The sequence below is a fragment of the Sus scrofa genome, chromosome X (genome assembly GCF_000003025.6).
Source record: "Sus scrofa isolate TJ Tabasco breed Duroc chromosome X, Sscrofa11.1, whole genome shotgun sequence".
Classification (NCBI taxonomy): Eukaryota; Metazoa; Chordata; class Mammalia; order Artiodactyla; family Suidae; genus Sus; species Sus scrofa.
This window is the reverse complement of record NC_010461.5, coordinates 36,452,671-36,469,145: the sequence shown is the minus strand read 5'-3', so window position 1 is coordinate 36,469,145 and position 16,475 is coordinate 36,452,671. Positions and strand designations below refer to the sequence as shown.

At 41.7% G+C, this 16,475-nt stretch overlaps 1 pseudogene; it reads right to left on the bottom strand.

Annotated features, from left to right (window-relative positions):
• LOC110257672 overlaps nt 1-14,762 on the bottom strand; it is a 40,475-nt pseudogene extending 25,713 nt beyond the window's left edge.

The window sequence follows — 16,475 nt, the reverse complement described above, 5'->3', positions numbered from 1 at the left end:
ATGAAGCAACCTAGAGATCGGTTCAGTTCATCTGTCACAAGAGATCAAAGATTGCCCTTTCTCTATAAAGATCAAGAAATCTTTTAAAAGATATGACCCCTATCCTTCTTATAAAATTATTTACTGTAGTAATTCCCTCTAATTAAAATGGCACCCTTGTGTGAACGAGATAATGAATTCAGTGGACACTTAGTAGGTTCTGAGGATGACAACTGTTTCTTTGAGGACAGGAAAGGCACGTGTTGATTATTCTCTGTTACAGAGAGAGAAATTGATTTATCAACTTACAACAATGTCCAGTTTATTCGTGAAGCCATGAACACTTAAGCTCAAAGCAGTATGTGAGTTTCAGCCTTTACAGAGCAATTCAAGCTGAATTGTTTTCGAATAAGGTGCCCTTGTAAGTGTCAGAAATTATAACTTGTGCTCTAGAGAATATGCCCTTTCTTAACTTTTCCAAACTAGAGAAGAGAATCTGACATTTACTGGAATACTCTGGACAAGAGGGTCACTGTACCACAGCAGAAGCCCTTTTTCCACAGGCCTTGGTTACTGTCAGAGAGAATACTCAGTATATTGTGTAAAAAAGAAAAAAAAAATCGGGAGACCTGACTTCTGTGGTCTGGCCAGATAAATCAATTTTTAATGCTTCCCTTAAAAAAGTCTTTCAGAAAATAAAAATATTTAATCTTTAGTAGTGATTCTCACAGGAGCCGGTGTATCTACCTCAGAGTTGTGGATGCTTCAGGAAATAATATGGCCCAATACCAGGATCACTGGTCTGATGAGCCCTTTGAAAACAAAACAAAGCGTAGTCCTTCAAACTATATTTACCAAATATGTACTTCTGGCAATCATGTGCCAGAGAATGAAAATCTCTCCCTACATTTCACTCTGGATATAAAAGGATTTTATTTTATTTTTTTCAAAAGGATGTTAAAACTAAGCATAAAACACAAAGCATAAAAGAACAATGTATTTCTGTGTCCCTACAGGATGGCGTCATACCAATGGCTGGCTTGGTGTCTCTCTGTGTTTCTTCAGGCACCGTTTCTTCCCATCATCCCCAAGGGCTGCCCGCACTCTCCACACCACGTTCTTGTGCTTCTGTGACACAACTTTTTCCTCTTAATGCTGTAAGAATACGTTCATGCAGCAAAGATTTCTTGGGCACCTATTATGTGCTAGGCACACACAAGCAAACAGAAGTCCCTGCCCCGGTATAACTTACATTCTAATGGGGTGAGATAGACCCCAAGCAATAAGTATAATGCATAAATAAATGATATAGTATGTTAGATACGTTTGGCTTGCTTAAGGTGATGGGTTAGCTATCTTAGCTAAGTTGCTGGTAAGTTATAATTCTCCCCTCTCTTTTTTGCATCATCAATCGCCCCGCCCCGCCCCGCCCCGCCCCTCTCCTGGACTGTTCCAACAGCGTGCCTGCAAAGAAGCTATTATTTGTCTCATCTTAAAAGGAAGCCTTCTCTTGATTCATTGTGTTCTCATCGTAGCAGTCAGAGTGGTCCTGGCAAAGCGTAAGTCTGCTGATACCCGCCTCTGAAATTTCCAGTACCTTTTCAGCTCACTCAGAGTCACCTTCTAAGACCTCACAATGGGCGGGGCATGCGCTGCCCTCAGTTACCTCTCTGACTGACCTCTCTCTCTCTTTCTCGCAGTGTCTTTCAATCAAGGTTTGTATTTATTGGTTTTGTAATTAGATTTCCAACTTTTTATTTTGAAATAATTATAGATTCACAGGAAGTTGCAGTGAAGCGATTCCCAGATACTTTTTACTCATTTTCCCCCAATAGTTACATTTTCCCTAACTGTGGAACCATATCCAAACCAGTCAAGTGAGTAAAGTCAGAAAGAGAAAGACAAATAGCATATAGATAGCACTTATATCTGGAATCGAATATACGGCACAAATGAACCTTTCCACAGAAAAGAAACTCATGGACTTGGAGAACACACTTGTGGTTGCCAAGAGGGAGGGGGAGGGAGGGGGTGGAGGGGGAGCTTGGGGTTAATAGATGCAAACTGTTGCCTTTGGAATGGACTAGCAATGCGATCCTGCTGTGTGGCACTGGGAACTACGTCTAGTCACTTATGATGGAGCATGATAATGGGAGAAAAAAGACTGTATACATGTATGTGTAACTGGGCCACCATGCTGTACAGTGGAAAATTGACAGAACACTGTAAACCAGCTATAATGAAAAAAAATAAAAATCATTTTATATATATATATATATATATGTATATATATATAAACAGTGAAGTGGCATTGGTACAATGTGTGTGTGTAGTTCTATGTCACTTTCTCACACATGGAGATTTGTATAACCACCATTGCAATCAGGATACAGGGCATTTCCAGAGTTCCGGCTGTGGCGCAGTGGAAACGAATCTGACTAGTATCCATGAGGACGCAGGTTCACTCCCCGGCCTCGCTCAGTGGATTAAGGATCTGGTGTTGCCAAGAGCTGTGGTGTAGGTTGAAAACACGGCTCGGATCTGGCATCGCTGTGGCTGTGGCGGAGGCCGGCAGCTGCAGCTCTGATTCGACCCCTAGCCTGGGAACCTCCATTTGCCTCAAGTGCGACCCTATTAAAAAAAAAAAAAAAGATATAGGACATTTCCATCAGTGGAAAGAACTCCCTTTATAGTCACACCCACCTCCTCCCCTCACCCCCACCAACTCCAACTTTGAAAACCACTAACTTGTTCTCCATCTCTGTAATTTTGTCACAAGAGAATGTTATATGAATAGAGTCATGAAGTGTGTGAGCTTTTGAGAATGGCCTGGGTTTCATCCAAGGCCTTCCATGTATCAACAGTCACTTCTTTTCATTGCTGAGTAGTACTCCACGGCACGGATGTACCAAAGTTGCTTCATTTCACCTGCGAAAGACCTCTGGGCTCTTTGCAATTTTAGGCTAGGACAAGTAAAACTGCTATGAACAATCATGTAGAGGTTTTGGTGTGAACATAAGTTTTTGTTTCTCTGGGATAAATAACTAGAAGCGTGTTTGCTGGGCCATACTGGAAGTGTATGTTTAGTCTTTAAAGGAACCGCGAAACTGTTTTCCATGTAGCTGTACCATTTTACACGGCACCAGCAACGTATGAGATCCAGTTTCCCCATATCCTTGCCTACTCGGGGTGTTGCCATTATTTTTTCTAGTTTTATTGAGATATAATTGACCTATAAAACATTGTATACATTTAAGGTGTATACCACAAAGTGATCACCATGACGAATTTAGCTAATATCCATCAGGTATTCATTTGTTCAGGCCACAGAAGTCAGTTCTGTATATACTCTATACCATATACTACATGATCTCTCTTTTTGTGGAATCTGAAAAACCAAACTCGGAGTTCCTGTTGTGGCACGGTGGAAGCCAATTCGACTAGGAACCATGAGGTTGTGGGTTTGATCCCTGGCCTCGCTCAATGGGATAAGGATCCGACGTTGCTGCGAGCTGTGGTGTAGGTCACAGACATGGCTCAGATCCGGCGTTGCTGGGGCTGTGGTGTAGGCCGGCGGCTACAGCTCCGATTCGACCCCTAGCCTGGGAAGCTCCATATGCTGCAGGTGCGGCCCTAAACAAACAAACAAATAAATAAGTAAATAAATAAATAAAAACCCAAACTCATAAAGAGATCAGATATGCACATGTTAGAGGCAGGGAGTAGAGGTGGAAGAACTGGGTGAAGATGGTAAAAAGGTGCTGACTTCCAGTGATAAGAGAAATAAGCTCTGGGGGTGTAAGGTACAACCTGCTGGCCTCCAGGACTGTGGTGGATATTTGAAAGTTGCCAAGAGAGGTTTTTTTTTTTGTTGTTGTTGTTTTTTGTCTTTGTGCCTTTTCTAGGGCCACACCCATGGCATATGGAGGTTCCCAGGCTAGGGGTAGAATCGGAGCTACAGCCACAGCCATGTGGGATCCGAGCCGCGTCTGCGACCTACACCACAGCTCACGGCAACGCCGGATCCTTAACCCACAGAGCGAGGCCAGGAGTCGAACCTACAACGTCATGGTTTCTAGTTGGATTCGTTAACCACTGAGCCACGACAGGAACTCCCCAAGAGAGTAGATCTTAAAAGTTCTCATCACAAGAGAGGTCACCCCATCTCTAATTTCTCTTCCCTTTCTTTACTCCGTTCCAGCCACACTGGCCTTCTTATAACTCATCCAACACATCGGACAAGCTCCTGTCTCAACGTCTTGGCATTTATTCTTCTCTCTGCCTGGAATGATCTTTCCCCAGATACCCTCTATTCCTTCAGAAATTGGTTTTTTTTTTTTTTTTTTTTTCTTTTTTGGCTGCACCCATGGCATGCAGAAGTTCATGGGCCAGGGATCAAACCTACACCACAGCAGCGACTCCAGACACTGCAGTGACAACACTGGATCCTTAACCTGCTGCAGCACAAGGGAACTCCCAGATATTATTTATTTATTTATTTATTTTGTGCCTTTTGTCTTTTTAGGGCTGCACCTGTGGCACATGGAGGTTCCCAGGCTAGGGGTCTAATCCGAGGAGCTGTAGCTGCCGGCCTACGCCAGAGCCACAGCAACGCAGGATCCAAGCCATGTTGCTCACGGCAACACCGGATCCTTAACCCACTGAGCAAGGCCAGGGATTGAACCTGCAACCTCATGGTTCTTAGTCGGATTCGTTTCCACTGCACCAAGATGGGAACTTCCCCAGATATCATTTAATTTCCCCTTCTTATTTATCTCCACACCACCACCATCATCTCTGCCCAAGACATCTTCTGCCCCTTCCTGGCTTCATTTTCTTTAACACTTAGCTATATTGATGTAGCCTTTTAAAAATCTGTATCTATATCTCTATTTTATACCTATAACTTTACTTGTTTATCCTGTTTTTATCTGCTTTTTCTCACCAGAATATAATCTTCTGACGGTATGCATTTTTATCTCTTTTTTCTCTATTTAGTCTCAGTGTTTAGAACCATCCCTGGTATATTCTAGGGGCTCAATACATTTTATTGTTATTATTATTATTATTATTTTGCTTTTTCAGGACCCCAGGTACAGCATATGGAAGTTCCCAGGCTAGGGGTCTAATCGGAGCTACAGCTGCTGGCCTACGCCAGAGCCACAGCAACGCCGGACCCAAGCCACGTCTGCAACCTACACCACAGCTCACGGCAATGCCGGATCCCTAACCCACTGAGCGAGACCAGGGATCAAACCCACATCCTCATGGATCCTAGTCGGGTTCGTTAACTGCTGAGCCACAAAGGGAACTCCCGCTCGATAAGTATTTTAAATGAGTCATGTGGCCTACCCTACTTAAATGTGCTTCAACAGGGAACTATTGGCTGCCTATTAATGTACTCTAATGCTGGTCACAGGACAACTATCTTCTACAAGCTATTCCTTCCACATCCTTCCATCGCAATATTCTGACTCTATCAATAGTAATAACTCTCGATAATGAAAGATGATGTTGTCCGTATTTATAGGAGTTGTGACCATGGGCTCCTCCTTCTTTTTCAGACTGTAGATCTTAGAGAGCCAGGGTTTTGTTTTCCTCTTGGGTATGTGTTTTTCCTTCTCTCAACCATTCCTTCATGATCTCTTTCCTTTCTTACGTCATTCATCTTCTTCCCTCCCTCATGCCCTAAAAAACCAGGGCGACTGGTTCTTATCCAGGAAAACCTTTCATCTCTTACCCTAATCTCTTCTTCAGAGTTAGCTCAGCTTTGAACAGGTTTAAGTGAAATAAATTGTTTCTTAGCTAGAGATGTTATGAGACATACAGTTTTGTTCATCATGCTCTGCTTACTTTCAATCTCTCTCCATTGACAATAACACGTATAAATTATGTTGGTAGGATGAAGGAGGAAGTGGGGAGGCTTCTAGAACCAGCATCTGTGTTCCTCAAATATCAGAATTGCTTGGTGGTGTTTAATGAGGCACTTGTCCATTCATTGTAAGTTGGATTTTCAAATTATTTCGACATCATCACTCTGCAATGTATTTTTAATTTTCCTGTGTAAAACCTTTAATTATTCTTCCTGTAATTTTAAAGCATAACCAGTAATTGTGGCATCTGATTGGAGCACACTAGGCAGTTGGAAAAATATTCGAAATTAGATTGATTTTAAAAGTAAGGTTTGCTTTCAAATGTGTGTACCTTAAAATATTTTGCAACTCTGTGTGTTTCCTTCCATGGCACCTCAATAAAATATAGTCACTAGAGAAGTTTATCCCCTACTTTTTACTACGTAGTCTCAATATTTAAGATAAATGCTTCTTTTTCATCTTTACTTTTTTGATTTTTTAAAAATTCTTAACAATAGTTTTTAAAAGTTTATTCTTGGCTAGGGAATTGGAGTTACATTTCCAAACTTGGGAATCATAAATTACTAAGTGAACTAGGGGCTTTTTTAAGGTTTAAAATGCATGATTTTAAACATTTGGGGAATTTAAGGCAAAAGTATAAAGTTATTTGTGGAGAAATTCAAAATGTTGCACAATGACTGAAATAAAATTCTTGGGATAAGAATAGTGTGTGTGGAGGTGGGTTTGAAATATCCCATTGAAACATTTTCCTTTTTAAAAATGGAAATTCCCTGTTTTAGTCACTGAGAATTCTAATCACACAGCATGCCAGATTTTAAAATATTTATTTTTAAATTTGAATCTGGATATTTATATCTATACGTGCATAAATCATCTTATGAAATAATCAAAGGCGCAGTTATTTGTTATCTGGTTAAAGGGTATCTACCTAGGGCCTCTAGATTATGTTCACTGGTTTCAAATTTGTTGGACTTTAACTTTATTGAGTAATCACTTGTATGTAGGTCATGAATATTTGCTTATCTTACTGGTCTTCCGACGGCAGTTGGGAGTAAAATTCAACCACAAGATCTCCTGCCACCAACAGAGAATCTACTATAACATGGTGGGTCTCATTATCCCACCATGATAAAAACCTCAAACATCTTTATTTCAAGGATTCCAATTACATCTGCGGCAACACGCGAGCACCCGCTCAATAATTGCCTCCCTTCTCCACTCAGAACTACCAGTGTAAAATATAATTCCAAACCCCCTCATGCCACTTGCTTTTCATTAAATTATTTTTAAAAGAAATTAGCAACTTGAGGTAGTAGAGGGGAAGAGTGTCACTTTTTTTGTTTATTCCCTGTCCATTCCCAATTATTTCTGCCATCTGGTGCACAGAAGATGTAGTCCAACAAAAGGGATTATATAACATGCACGCGCGCACGTGTGCACACACACACTCACACACATCTGTCACAGTCCTAGTCCTAGGAGTTAGCTTATTTCGCTTTTATTCTTTGGTTTCCCATTCTTATGTTCGAGTTATATAGCTGTTAGCTTTCTTTTTATATCTATGTATTTATTTCAGCCGCACCTGTGGCATATGAAAGTCCACGGGCTAGAGGTCGAATCGGAGTGGAGCTGAGACCTATGCCATAGCTACAGCAATGCTGGATCTGAGTCGCATCCATGACCAGCTTTCTTTTTACATAGGAGTTATTTGTGCAACAAAATGAGGTGCTAAATACCCCCCTCAAAAAAAACCCCAAAATATGAGCAAGTAGGGACACGCTAGTGACATCTACAATATTTGCAGTATCAGCTTATGTGCAGAAGGAAGCAACAGGGCCTCTCACTATCTGAGAACAGCAATACAACCAACAGGTACTCACTGAAAACTCATAGGGCCAACAAAGGGACAGGAGCTAAATAAACCGTGTAGGTTATAGCATTCCAATGGCAAGTGAGTACCATGGGTCTACAGTGAGGTCTAAGAGGACTGAGATAGCCTGACTGAAACACATGAGCTCTTGGGACTAACCAGCAAAAGCATCCTTTGAGGATAAAGATCCGCACTGAAGAAATCTGCTGCTGAATCTCAATTGAATAGGATGCTGACAAGAGAGACAAAGGAAAGAACCAGTCCAGAAAAAGTAGAGGAGGCAATGGAGGCTGGAGATCTCAGAACTTCAGCCACCATAGTTTTGGACACTTTACAAAAACATCAGGAGAGCGCTCTAGCCATAAAGCTGTAAATCCATATCTCCTTTCTTAAAAGTTCAGGAAAATTAAATTTACTTGAAAATGTACAACATAATGAAATAAAAGACAGAAACCACCTGATCATCTTGATAGATTCAGGAAAACAAAAAACAAAAAAAAGCATTTGACATTCAAAATACAAACTCTCAACAAACTTAGAATAGAAAGGAAATTCTCAACCTGATAAAGATATACATAAAAAACGCTGCAGTTACTATCCTATATAATGATAAAAGACTGGATATTTCCTCTTAAGATTTGAAATACAGGAGTTCCTGTTGTGGTGCAGTGGAAATGAATCCGACTAGTAACCATGGGTCGTGGGTTCAATCCCTGGCCTCACTCAGTGGGTTAAGGATCCAGCATTGCCATGAGCTGTGGTGTAGGTCACAGACGGGGCTCAGATCTGGTGTTGCTGTGGTTGTGGTGTAGGCCAGAACCTCCGTATGCCATGGGTGCAGCCCTAAAAAAGCAAAAAAAAAAAAAAAAAAATATTTGGAATACAGCAAGGATGCCTACTCTTGCCACTTTACTGTTGCCACCTCAACATTGTCCTGGAGTTTTCTGGCCAGTGGGATCAGGCAAGAAAAATAAAAGGCATCCGGATTGTAAAGAAATAAGTAAAACTGTCTTTTTTTGCAGACAACATGATCCTATATGTAGAAAATCCTAAGGAATTCACATTCAAAAAACTACTAGAAGTAATAAATAAGTTCAGCAAAAGCACAGCTTACAAAATCAGTATACAGGAGTTCCTGTTGTGGCTCAGTGGTTAACGAATCCGACTAGGAACCATGAGGTTGCGGGTTCGATCCATGGCCTTGCTCAGTGGGTTAAGGATCAGGCATTGCCGGGAGCTGTGGTGTGGGTTGCAGACGTGGCTCGGATCCTGTGTTGCTGTGGCTGTGGCATAGGCTGATTCAACCCCTAGCCTGGAAACCGCCATATGCCGTGGGAACGGCCCAAGAAATGGCAAAAAGACCCACCCCCCCAAAAAAAATCAGTATACAAAAAGCAATTGTACTACTATTTACAAGCAATAAACAATCCAAAGTGAAATTAAGAAAACAGTTCCATTCACTTAAAACTAACACAATACTGCACATCAACTGTATTAAAAAAAAAAAAACAGGAAAAAGAAAAAATTTCATTCACAATAGCATTAAAAGTAAAAATATCTAGGGAGAAATGTAACAAAATAAGTACAAGACAAGTACATTGAAAATTTTACAACACTGATTAGGGAAATTAAAGAATATCTAAATAAATGGAGGGACATCCATTGGATTGGAGGACCCAGTATTGTTAAGATGGAAATTCTCCCCAAACTGATCTATAGATTAACACAATCTTTACCAAAGATCCAGCAGATTTTTTTTTGAAGAAATTGATAAACTGGTTGTTGAGAGACGATTCTCCATGGGACATTTCACAGTTCCGCAGTTAAGCCTTCTGAGCAAAGAACATATTTGAACAGCAAAGGCCTTGGAAGCTAGAGATTTAGAGACAGGTCTCCTTAAGGGACATCTGCTTACATTTCAAGGTGATATATCTAGAGGCCTTTCCACCTCTCCCGTCCCCAAAAAAGATTTGTTTACAATCTTGATTAAAGATGAGTCATTCTCTCTCTCTCCCTCTCCCTCCCTCCCTAAAGAGGAGGATGGGTAGATGTTGCAGCAATTTTTTTTTTTTTTTGTCTTTTTAGGGCCACACCTGCAGCTTATGGAGGTTCCCAGGCTAGGGGTTGAATAATTGGAGCTGTAGTTGCCGGCCTACGCCACAGCCACAGCAACGCCAGATCCTTAACCCACTGAGCAAGGCCAGGGATCAAACCCCACATCCTCATGGGTACTAGTCGGGTTGTTAACTGCTGAGCCACTGTGGGAACTCCAGAGCAAATCTTATATATAAGTTTAGAGCCTCATAGTTCGGGAGTCCTGCCTGTAGTGAAATCCACTGCATGTGCAGATAAACATCTGACCTTCATTTGTGTTGTCCTCTGGAAAACTGCCACATGGGGAAATAATTTAAGACAATGCTGCTTTGACTATAAGTGACAAACCATCTGTGTCCCTGACACAGGGGTCTGATGTCTTCTGACAGTGTATGTATGTGAAACTGTGACAAACTCACTTTGCAAGTAGGGTGAAATCTCAGATCCTTCACACTTTATGGCTTAATACTGATCCTAAAATTGAATAGAATGGACCTAGAATACCCAAAACAACTTTGTAAATGAAAAACAAAGTTGTAAGACTTTCACTTCCCAATTTCAAAACTTAATTATAAACTGTAATTATTAATATTGTATAGTGTTGGCATAAAGCCAGACATAGAGATCAGTGGGAAAGAATTGAGGATCTAGAAATAAACTTTTATATCTATGGGCAGTTGATTTTTGACAAAGGTGCTAGGGGAAAAGGGTAATCATTTCAACAAATGGTGCTGGGAAAATGGGATATCCACATGCACGCCATACTAAAAAAGTAATTCAAAATGCATCAGAGACCTAAATGTAAAAGCTAACACTATAAAACCTGTAATAGAAAACAGGAGAGGGGTTTCCATTGTGGCTTCAGGACACAACATTATCTCTGTGAGGATGCAGGTTCTATCCCTGGCCTGGTTCAGTGGGTTAAGAATCCAGCATTGCCATAAGCCGTGGCATAGGTTGCCACTGCAGCTCCAATTTGACCCCTAGCCTGGGACCTTCCATATGCTGCAGGTGCAGCTGTAAAAAGAAGAAAAAAGAAAACAGGAAAAATCTTAAGGACCTTGGTTAGGAAAAGATTTCTCAGATATGACCCCAAAAGAATATGATTCACACAAGCATGAATTAATAAATGCAGCCCCATCAAAGTTCAAAACTTTGAACTTCTCAGTTCAAAACACCAGTAAACACCACCAAAAAGATGAAAAGCCATAGACTAAGAGATAATATTTGCAAATCACATAAGCAGATAAAGGATTTGTATATCCAGAATATACAAAGTACTCTTACAACTTATTAGTAAGGAAACAAACCAATTTTGTAAATGGACAAAAGATGGACTTGTGTCCTACACCTAAATAGGACTGCCCGCTAAGAGTGATTAAGCAGGCTCCACAGTCTCACAACATGATACCCCAAATACCCAGCATACAATCCAAGAGGACTCTTCATACCAAAACCCAGGACAGTTGCAACAGATGTCAACAATGAGACGACTCAGGTGTTGGAATTATCTGACTAGGATTTTAAAGCATCGATCATAAAAATGCTTCAGTGAACAATACACACTCTCCCGAATTAAATGGAAAAAAAGTCTTCGGCAGAGAAATAGAAGATATTAAAGAAACAAAGAAATTACTGGAAAGTACAATGACTAGAATAACTCACTGAATATGTTCAATAGCAGATTGGAGAGGAGAGAGGAAAGAAATCAGAGGACTCGAGATATCATTGGAAATTACGCAATTTGAACAACATAGAGCTCATACACTTAGGTCTTTGACAAATTTTGCGTTAAGTTTTGTTTAGGGTGTTAACAGTCAGTCCAAATTCATTCTTTTGTGTGTGGATATCCAGTTTTCCCCACATTATTTGTTGAAATGGCCATAGATTTTTGACTAATGTGCAAAAGCAGTTCAATGAAGGAAAGATAGTCTTTTTAAAAAATTGTGCTGGAGCAGAGTTCCTGTCGTGGCTCAGTGGAAATGAATCTGACTAGTATCCATGAAGACACAGATTCAGTCCTTGGCCTCACTCAGTGGGTTAAGGATCCAGCGTTGCCATGAGCTGTGGTGTAGGTGGCAGACTTGGCTCAGATCTGGCGTGGCTGGGGCTGGGGCGCAGGCCAGCAGCTGTAGCTCTGATTTGACCCCTAGCTTGGGAACCTCCATATGCTGCAGGTGCGGCCCTTAAAAAAAAGCAAAAAAAAAAAAAAAAAGAATTCCCAGATAGAGGAAAAGAAATTCAATTATAAAATGGGCAAAAGACATGAACAGATATTTCGCTAAGGAAGAGCTATGGATGGCAAATAAGTACATAGATGTTCCGCATACATTACTCATTAGGGAAATACGAATTTAAATGGATTCCGTCGTGCGCAGTTAACGAATCCGACTAGACCATGAGGTGGGTTCGGTCCTGCCTGTCAGGGGTTAACGATCGGAGTTGCGTGAGCTGTGGGTAGGGCAGACGGGCTCGGATCCAAGTTGCTGTGGCTGGGTGGCGGTGGTACAGCTCCGATTCGACTAGCTGGAACTCATATGCAGGAGCGAAGAAATAGCAACAAAAAAAAAAAAAAAAAAAATAAATAAATAAATAAATAAATTGTATCAGTACACAATTATTAAAACAACTAAAATAAAATGTAACAATGATACCAAGTGCTGGTGAAGATACAGAAAAATTGGATTCTCTCTCTCTCTCTCTTTGGCCACACCTGCAGCATGTTGGAAGTTCCAGCACCAAGGGTCAAACCCCCACCATAGCAGCAACCTAGCCACTGCAGTGACAATGGGGGAATCCTTAACCCCGCTGTACCACAAGGGAACTACAAACTGGATCTCTCATACAGTGGCAGCAGGCATGTAAATTGGTATGGCCACTGTGGAAGAGTTTGGCAGCATATTAGTTTCCTAGTGTGTAATTACCACACACTTGTTAGCTTAAACTGAACCTTATTCTCTCACAGTTTTGAAGGCTAGAACTCCAACATCAAGGTGTCAGTAGGACCAAGCTCTCTCTGAAGATTGTAGTGAAGGGAGTTCCCGTCATGGCTCAGTGGTTAACGAATCCGACTAGGAACCATGAGATTGCGGGTTCGATCCCTGGCCTCGCTCAGTGGGTTAACGATCCGGCGTTGCCGTGAGCTGTGGTGTAGGTGGCAGACTTGGCTCGGATCCCGTGTGGCTGTGGCTGTGGCATAGGCTGGCGGCTGCAGCTCCGATTAACCCCTAGCCTGGGAACCTCCATATGCCGCACAAGCGGCCCAATAAATGGCAAAAAAAAAAAAAAAACGTAGTGAAGAATTCTTCCTCTTCCTAGTTTATGGAGTCTCCTGGGCAATTCTTGATGTTCCTTGGCTTATCGCTGCATCACTCTAGTCTGCCACCATCATCACATAGCCTCCTTCACCTGTGTGCACCTCTCTATCTAAATCTCCTGATCCTTTCTCCTATTGGTCAAATCCAAGCATTGGATTTAGGACCCAGCTAACCCAATATGACCTCATCTTTTTTTCTTTTTTGGCCGCTCCACAGCATATGGGGTTCCCAGCCAGGGATCAGATCCAAGCTACAGTTGTGACCTCCACCACAGCTGTGGCAATGCCAGATCCTTTAACCCACTGGGCAGGGCCTTAGACAGAACCTGCGTCCTGGGGCTGCAGAGACACCGGCCGATCCCGTTGTGCTACAGTGGGACTCCCAGTATGACCATATCTTAACTTGATTACATCCTGACTGATGTGTGGACCTTAAATTACTCTACCTCCAATTTCCCCTTCCATTTTTTCAGGTCACTGCAAATATCTTATTTTAACCTTGTTTTTATTTTATTTATTTGTTTCAATTTTACTTTATTTTTATGAGAGTATAGTTCATTTACAGTGTTGCATCAATTTCTGCTGTACAGCTTAGTGACCCAGTCATACATATATTTATTTTTAGCCATGGTGTGCAGTGGCTTGATGTGGGATCTCAGTTCCCGGACCAGGGATTGAACCCAGGCCACAGCAGTGAAAGTGCCAAATCCTAACCACTAGACCACCAGGGATTCTCCCCCATCTTGTTTTTGATACAGCCAACTCTATCATTATTGTCGTCTTTTTAAAATAGTCAATGCCTATTTAGATTTATCTGCATATTTACCCATTGCTTTCCCACATTTTGAACAATTTATTTGTTCCCCATCACTGTCCTTCAGGATTCAAAATATTTCTTTCCAAAGTGAATCCTTCAGAGGTTCTTAGGGTGACAGTCTGTGAGCGATAAGCTCCTTCCGTCTTTGTCTGAAAAATGTCTCTATTTTGTCCTTCTTTGAATACAAAATTTAATCACATGGGGTGGCGGCTTTGAAAATATGCCACTCAGATCTCTTGCGGTGGGAGTGTAATTGACAGATGGCCTTGGCGGCTGCACGCTGAATCCGCCACCGCATCAATACCGAGGCCACTGAGGCTACACTTCACACAGGCTGCTCTCAGTCAGTGACTAAGCAGGGCTTGGGTACTAAGGCAGACCCATTCCAGCAGGACTGTCTGATAGGCTACTTTGGCTTGATGACACTTTTATGTATGTATGTATGTATGTATTTGTAGATATCATTTTCTTTTTTTATCATTTATTCAGATTTTTTTTTCCTGCCATTTGCAGCTACATGGATGGAGTTAGGGATTATCATACTAAGTGAAGTAAGTCAGACGAAGACAAATACATGATATCATTTATATGTGGAATTAAAAAAAAATGACAGAAATTGATGACTCTGTATCAGCCTGGCTGAACCTTTCTTAGAACTGCACTGCAGTCTCAAAATCTGCCCATGCAACCCTCCCTTTTTGCCAAGGGTCAGACCCACATTGTGGTCTGAAGACTCCTCCTACCGTCGTCGGGGGCTCCCTCCGCTTTTACACGCATTTCCCCCCAGTCAGTCGCTTGCATATCCACTTCCATCCTGGCTCCTCCTTCTCAGAGGACCTAGAATAACCCACACGATTTGTACATTAAACCAATACACATTGTATACACACACACACAACCCCCCCTCCAAAACCAAAACCAAAACCAAATTGTTTGCACAAGTACTATGGATGTCACGTCAGCACGATGACAGTATTCAGCACGATGACAGTATTCAGCACTGCCGTGTGGCATGTGTGAAAGCTGTTAAGACAGTAGGTCCTGAGGGTTCTCATCCCAAGGCAAAAAAATATTTTTCGTTTTTTGGTCTCTGTGTGAGATAATGAATGTTCACTAAACTTAGGGTAATCATTTCACAGTAAATGTAAGTCAAACCATCATGCGATGCCCTGTAAAAGCACACAGCGCTGCGCATCGATTATGTCTCAGTAACATTGGAAAGGAGTAAAGCCAGAGGTGAGCTGGAGGATAAACAACAAATAAATACAAAGTATTCTCTGCTGAAATCTCAGTCTCACCCCAACCACATTCACACAGATGTATTTTTTTTATGTACCCTTTGAGCTTTTTATGGGAATAGAATAAAATACAAATACAGAGTCTCATTTTCTTCTCTCTTACGCAAAAGGTAGCATAGCATAAACACTGCTCTGGGTCATCCACATTTTATCGTCCAGGTTTCTTCAACTTCTTTAAATATTTTCAAACTTTGTATCCCTGTGTCACAAAGTTCTGGAGCATTTCCTTAAATCTGTTACATAGTTCATGTATTCTCTTTTCACCCGTGGGTGTAAGATGCTTTGTAATTCATCCATGAAACTGTTTCTCCTTGCCTGCAGCTTTTAAATCTTCATACTTCTATGGTTATCTTTCATAATCTATCTGTTCTTTTTTCATAGAGTCTTGTTCTTAGTGTTTTGAGCCATCTTTTAGGTTTTTGAATTATCCAAAGTGTACCAATTTAATATTCTCTTTCAAATATTAGTCTTTTCTCTCTCCTTTGGTGGGGAGGGGCTCTAATCCTTCCACTTACGTTTACCAATTTCTGCTTGGGGTAGTTGTTTACTTGCGAGGTTTTCTAATTTTTTATTATGGGTTCAACAGCAGTGGGGTGTTTATTTTTCTCTGTGTGTATCCAATGCAGCCCGGGGCTCTTTGCATTTACTTTCACAAGGTGCATCAATTAGGGTCCAGCAAGGAAAGAGAAACCACACCAGTGGTTTGCACAGAATTAATCCAAAGAATCACTAATGAGTTCAAGGCAATTGCTAAATGAATAAGAGAGAACCCTGAAGAACACAGGAATAGCATTGCAGGGAGCAGCTACTCTTTCTAGGGTTGAAGGGAAGGATACAAGATGGAAAAAACTTTAAAAAGCACTGCCCCTCCCCCCTTCCCTTGCTGGGGACTCAGACCTTGTCAGAGAGGGTGGGTTGCCTCCCACTGGATGGTGGGAAAATCCTTTGAGGTGCAACAGGACAGAGCTGGTCCACAAGGGGTAGGCCAAGGCTGCTCGCCAGGGCGCTGGTGAACTGGGGCTAGTCAGTCAGGGCTAGAGAGCAGGGGGCTGCCTGTTGGGGTGCCAGGGAAACTCCCTAGGGGCGTATGCCCCTAGGTCTCCTGTACACTGTTGGCAAGAATGCCATCTGCTGGAATTCTCATGAAAATTGCTGAGTGGTGGGTACCACTTGGGCTCCTGCACACCACTGAGGCTTGCACTGTAGATTCAGGGAAAACACAAGAACA